This window comes from Chlorocebus sabaeus, chromosome 18 (assembly GCF_047675955.1).
Source record: "Chlorocebus sabaeus isolate Y175 chromosome 18, mChlSab1.0.hap1, whole genome shotgun sequence".
Classification (NCBI taxonomy): Eukaryota; Metazoa; Chordata; class Mammalia; order Primates; family Cercopithecidae; genus Chlorocebus; species Chlorocebus sabaeus.
The window spans coordinates 24,502,574-24,509,958 of record NC_132921.1 but is presented as its reverse complement, the minus strand read 5'-3'; positions in this window follow the sequence as shown (position 1 = coordinate 24,509,958).

Genomic DNA, 7,385 nt, shown 5'->3' with positions numbered 1-7,385 from the left:
AGGTGGGAGAATGGCGTGAACCCGGAAGGTGGAGCTTGCGGTAAGCCGAGATCGTGCCACTGCGCTTTAGCCTGGGCAACAGAGCGAGACTCCATCTCAAAAAAAAAAAAAAAAAAAAAAAAAAAAATGCAGAGGTTGTAAAACTGGATTGAAAAAAGTGTCCCAACTATATGCTGCCTATAAGAAAGGGACTTTAAATATAAAGACACAAATAAGACAATAGTAAAAGGGAGGAAAATGATATACCATGCTAAGACTTATCAAAAGAAAGCTGAAATCTACTTATCTACTTACCAAAAGACAACATAGATTTCAGAGCAAAGAATTTTATTAGGGATAATGGTATTATTTTATTGTAATAGAAGGGTCAATTCCTCAAGAAGGCATAGCAACACATATCTTCTGTGTGATGGTTAATTTTATGTGCCAACTTGACTGGGTCATAGAATGCCTAGATACCTGGTTAAACATTATTCCTGAGTGTACCTGTGAGAGTGTTTTTAGAATAGATTAGTGTTTGTATTGGTGAACTTAGTAAAGCAGATAGCTTTCTCCAGTGGACATGGGCCTCATTCAATCTGTTTAGAGGCGGGGTAGACTAAAAAGATGGAGAAAAGATGAATTTATGCTCTGCCTGACTGCTTGAGCTGGTACTTCTGGTTTTCAGGCCTTCAGACAAGGGCATGAATCTATACCAGATCTATACTCAGTGGCTCTTAGACTTTCAAACTATCCTGACCCTCCAGCTTGCAGACAGCAGATACGGGCTCTGTTTCTCTGGAAAACCCTGACTAACACCTTATGTGGTAGAATAATTTCTGTCAGTCTGTGGTCCTCTGTTTCCTGCTGCCATATCTCAGCTGTTGATGCTTATACAGTACTAATGCATATTGTGTCAGGTCCTTGGATCTTCAATGTTGACTGTGCATCTAGGAACTTATCACTTTATATGGTCCTTATTTCTCTGTTTATGTAGGTTGCTTGTAAGAAGAAAGAGTCCCTCTCTTCTTGTGCCATACTCAGGGGCATGGAAATTATGCTACTCTTAAGCACAAAGTAGGACAAAAAATGTGGTTGTCTATAGGCCTGTTAGCCAAAATACACTAACCATTTCTTCTTTATGATTTGTCCCTCTTCAGAAGTCTACCATGGGCACAGAGATCAGGTTCCCAGGCTCTCAGAGATCACACTTTAGTCTTCACCTCTCCAGGGTCCTTCATGGAAAGCTACCCTCAACAGTGCTCACCCAAGTTTTACTCTCATCATTGTTTTCTCTTCTTTTGATCTTCTACATTTTCCTACCTAGGGATTTTTTTTAAGAAAGAAAGAAAAAGAGACACACAGAGAGAGAAAGAGAGAGGGAGGCAGAGACAGAGAGAGGCAGAGAGAGAGAGAGAGAGAGAGAGAGATTGTATGTGTCCATGTGTTGAGAGGTGGCATAGCTATTCTCAAATGTTTTCTCTATGCCTCTTCATTCCCTGCTACTTTTGAAACACAAAGATAAAATGTGCATCCTTTCTTTTTTTTTTTTTTTTTTTTTTGCTTTTTACTCTGTCATATGCTACCTTGAGATAATGGGGGGAAAATATCTAGTATCCTGAATAGAGAGAAGATGAGAAAGGAAAACTAGAAAGACCATGAGAATGACATAATAATGTAAAAAAATTACATATACATAGACGATTCCTATTTCTTCATTTGATGGCCATCATAAAAATGAATATTTTATAATTGCAGTCTCATCAGATATATTCTAAAGATCCTAACCATTGCAAACATACACCTCAAGATAAAAAATATGATGTAATGGGAAATCAGGACTAAATGGCACCAAGAGGTAACTGGGCAGGTGGATGCTGTGTTGGAAACTCTCTCACATACTGCTGCCACCTTCTCCAACCACAACATTCTAAAATATACATCAACACAAGGCCTTCAAAAGTTGGCAGTAAGGCAAGTTACTCAGAAATATAGATATACTTTTAAAAGGTTTCATATGCCTTTTTGCATTATTCAAAAATGTGTAAATTAATTCTACATAAAATAGGATGTGGAAATATACATAAAAGGTTAAATAACAGCACCAGGAAGAATATAATGAAACGCCAAGTGACTGATATAGACCATTTCTCTCAAATGGGAGCACAGAAAACCTGAGCATCCACAACTTCTTTAAGAAATGTAGAATTTTGTTTAACTATTTCAATACCTGACTTTTAATTTAAGTTTACAAATGCATGTATGATTATAAATGCATCTTACGAGTGAAGGTCAACTGACAGCACAACTTACTGTATAAATGCAGATTTCACAGAAGTCCAAATGGAGAAACCTAAAAGTAGAATCGAGTCATAAAATATACATGATAATATTGTCATGGAGACTCAAAAGGCTTTGCATGGCAGGATTATATCTTCACCACAACCACAAGCATTCAAGGAAGTCCCATTCTGACTCCAGGTGTCATTGGATTAGTTACCCATTTAATGCAGGTTTCTATAACACTGTCACGTGATCCTTATTTCCAGGTGAACAAGTCAGCATTCCAGAGAGATCAAGGGACATTGCATTAAAGTTGAGTCGTTAAGTAATGGACTTGATTATCTTAATTATCAAATAAAGCTTTGATGTTACCAACGCCAGTTTCATTGCATGTAGTTAGTAAGCATTCCCTGTATAAATAATACTAAAGTTATACCACAAAAGCAGATTTCAGTTATAAGTAAGGCTCTATTTCTTCCATAATCAAGCCCCATATTCCAGGTTTAGTTTCTGCAAAACAGTATAGTCTATTCCATTTAAAATTCATACTGTCAAATTGAATTTCATTGGTTTTGTGGTTTCAGTGATATAATTGTATTAATACTAAACACACGAAGATAAATGTGCTAATACTTGTAGCGTACTTGGTACAGTCCCTGACACAAAAAGGGTGTTCAATAAGGATTAGTTATAACTATTTTGTGGAAAATATTTATTTGTACATCTCATTTAGGATGAAACTGAGGTTCTCAATCTTTTCTTTGTTAGTTCGCTGAGGTTCTCAATCTTTTCTTTGATAGTTCGCTAAACATTACTCAAGTATAATAAACACAAGATGGGGAGTAACTGCCTGGAGACTCAACTGTGACGGGGGAGATGGGGGTGGGTTCCTGGAAGAGAGGGATTCAAAGTGGTATTATCTCTTTCAATGAAACACCAGAAAAGTGGTATCATTGTTATGACAAAAACTTAAAATTGAGGCGCAGAAAAATAAAGCACCTTTTTCAAGCCCTTTCATCAGGGCAGCATAAGAACCGCTTTCACTTTTAGTTTTCAGTTGCTAAGACTATGAGTCCTTTCGTTTTCCCTTGTTACTGAAGTCCAAGAATATGTAGCACTTATTCTTTTGTCTTTACGTAATGTTTTTGGAAGTAAATAACAGTTGATTATATTTGGCAAGCAGTATTCTTACCATATTCTGATATAATAACATTTTTTCAGTCTGCTTTGGAAATTGACAATTATGACGACATTGAATAGAGGTTAGAGGCGACGTGAATTATCGGGGTAACCTAGATATTTACATGAATGCTGGTTTTGATGAAGCATAAAACTCTTCTTTGACATACACATTATCTTAGTTGTGAACATGACAACTACACTGCTGTGGAAATGCTGACAATGCCTCTCAATCTGTTTGCCAAAAAAAAAAGCATTAAAAAATTCAATGTGTATCAGACGTGTTTAAAAGGTATATAGATACCACATTTCAAAAGAGATCTATATATGTGCTAGAAAAGACATTACACATAAAATATATTCTGTGGAGTACAATCATAGTGGTTGTAGCTCTCCATTTAAAAACATAACATAGCAAAGATTGACTACAAAACTTAGAAAGATTTGCCTTCCAACTACAAAGTAATGAGAAACCAAACACACAAAACAAGCACAAAAGGAGTGATTACTTAATCTTTTCTTTCCTAGCTGTTCAGCAGGATATCTGAGAGGACCTTCCATATGCAAGGTGAATTAATTATGACTAGGAACTCTAAAATATATATATGTATAACACAAATATGTGTTTACAAATGTATGTATATCTACATACACATATCTACATATACATATGTGTATATACACACATGGCAAGTATGGTCTTCTTTTAGGAGCTGGAAAAATCTATTGGGGAAATGAGATTAATGCATAGAGCAAAAGTAAAGAATTCCAAAGAAGGTATAACTGTAAATTGCAGCTCTGTGTCTCTCAGCATTCTGGGTCACACTTCCCTTTTATATCTCAATACCACTTAGAATTCCTCTAAGAGGTGGAGGGAAAGAAACGTCTTTCAGGCACTCCACATTCCTGAATTCCCTGTGCCTGGTGTTTATTCCTTCCTGTGATGCTATCTTTTCTACACTAACTGCCCCTGCCCCTCCTAACCCCAGGAGTCATTCCCAGGGTATCAAATGATAGCTATCTGCAGGTCTCTCTCACTCTCTGCTTCTCCCACTCTTCCTTCCTTTCCTTGTGCTAATGCCGTTCTCTAGCTAAGCAAGAGCTTATTCCACTGTTATCTGGGTATTCGTCCTAGGGAAGGTCACCAAAAACTCGGCCCCAGTCAGATCCTGACCTGCTGCCACTATTTTGTAGTTTGTTTTTTCTTCTTTATTGGTGGGAGTTCTTTCCTCCACCTCTTCTTTTTCATCCTTTTTTTCAGTATTCTCTAAAGTCCTGCCTCCTAGTACATAAGGTGGTGATCTGGGGAGACTGAACAGCCCATTATTTCATTATGCAGAATAATTGTCTGCATCATAAAACCGGTCTCAGCTGCTTCCATTCCAGACAAGTCCCTGTGTCCCAGCTTTGTCTAATTAAAATAGTCCATTGAAGTATTTTTTCCAACAGTGGAATCCACCCTTAAGAGGAATTTTGCTACTTCCCTTGAGCACAGAAACAGCATTTTTCTTATTATTATATAAACAACAATTGTAATAGACTATAGGAGTAATACAATAATACTAGCATATTGTGTTGCTAGGAAAAAAAAATTGTCTGAACATAGAATTGGAGTAAGGTGGAATTGAGTTGAATGGGTAGGGAGAATTCATATGGCAGGAAGCTTTGAAGGCCAGGCAAGAGTGTTTTATTTGGGAGCGGCAATTTTGGGAGGTGCTGGTAGATTTTGAAGTAACTTTTCCTGGGAAAAATATTAGGCAGATATATTTGAGACTTAATCTTACTGTATATAGTCTTGTATCTTTTTTTCTACTCAATATTGTATTATAAGCACTTCACTATATCTTGTATGAATGTTCTTAAAAACATGATTATTCTGTGGTGTGCTGGAAATAGCATACACTAGTTAGCAAGAGCCAGTTGCGTTCGTGGCTCTTCAATTCCACATTGAATGACTTCACTTTGATTGGTAACTTGAAATTGACCATGGTGGGAGTATTTGCACTATGAAAGTTGTTGTACCAGTACCATGCTGCTTTGGTTGCTGTAGTTCTGTAGTATAGTTTGAAGTTGGGTAGCATGATACCTCCAGCTTTGTTCTTTTTGCTTAAGATTGCCTTGGCTATTTGGGTTCATTTTTGGTTCCATGTGAATTTTTAAATAGTTTTTTTCTAGTTCTGTGAAGAATGCCAATGGTAGTTTAATGAGAATAGCATTGAATCTATAAATTGCTTTGGGCAGTGTGGCCATTTTCATAATATTGATTCTTCCTATCTAAGAGCATGGAATGCTTTTCCATTTGTTTGTGTCATCTCTATTTCTTAGAGCAGTGGTTTGTTGTTCTCCTTGTAGACTGGGTAAAGAAAATGTGGTATACAGACACCATGGAATACCATGCAGCCATAAAAAAGAATGAGATTATGTCCTTCACAGGGACATGGATGGAGCTGGAGGCCATTATCCTTAGCAAACTAACCCAGGAAACCCAGAAAACCAAATGCCATATGTTCACACTTATAAGTGAGAGCTAAATGATGAGAACACATGGCCATAAAGTGGGGAACAGCACACACTGGGGTCTACCAGAGGGTGGAGGGTGGGAAGAAGGAGAGGATAAGGAAAAATAACTAATGGATACTAGGCTTAATATCTGGGTGATGAAATAATCTGTACAACAAACCCCCATGACATACATTTACCTATGTAAGAAACCCAAAATTCTGCACATGTACTCCTGAACTTAAAATAAAAGTTAAAAAAAGGATTATTAAGAATTGAATATCAAGAATCAGGATGATATTGCTTTAGACATAAGATTCTTACCATAACAAGCAGTATTATTCTGCTTGGATAAAATACACCAACCTACTTATTTTGGGGGCTGAGACATTGTTTATGTACTAGACTGTGAGTTCCTCTAGAACACAGATCACATCTTAATGATGTGTTCTTTTTGTGCCTTCCCATCCCTACTATCCAGTGTAGTACCTGAAAGATGGTAAAATGTTTATTAAATGAATCAATGAGTGAGTAAATTCATGACTGTTATGATCCTTGAGTAGGTTATATAAACTAAAATGATACCGCTTTGTAGCACCTCTGCAGATGCATCTGGAGGCAGAGTTCTCACTACAACCTTTCCAAGAGCTGTTTCAATTATCCCTTCAAGATTTACTTAAATAATAATTGTTTAATAAAGTAAGAGGCTCAGTGCACCTTTTTCCTAAAACAAAAACAAAAACAAAACAATTTAACTGGTAAAAAAATACAGAGCAATCATTTAAAATGTCTTTCTGAAAATTGTCCTAAGGGCAGAAAGATTCATTTAAAAAAATCTACTAAATCTCAATAAAAGCCGTGAGAGTCTATGGCATCTGAGCTACGATCCAGTCCATTACCTCCACCCTTAGCTCAATGTTACAGAAGCTTTGCCCTAGGCATAAACAGTCAAGTAGATGGGGGTTCCTTCTCCCTCCATCTCCAAGTCTGGACTATGGTTTGATTCAGGAAAGGACAGGCTTTTGGCATTTCTCTCCCTCCAGCCTCATTTGTAGAGGCTTGACTCCAAGTAGGTGCACCCAAGAGAACTAGCTTTCCTGATTTCAAAACTTACTACAATGCTGTAGTAATCAAGACAGCACGGTATTGCATAGGAATAGACATATAGATCAATGCAATAGGAATTGTGAGTTCAGAAACAAGCCCTTATATTTCTGATGAATTGATTTTTGACAAAAGTGCCAAGAAAATTCAGTGTGGAGAGAACATTTTTTTTTTCACCAAATGATTCGGAAAGTACTGAATAGCCACAAGCAAAGGAATGAAGTTGGCCCCTGACTCACAATATAAAAAAATTCATTTAAAGTACATTATCAACTTAAATGTAAGAGTTAAAACTATAAAAATTTTACAAGAAAACATAAGGCATAATTCTCTGTGGTTTT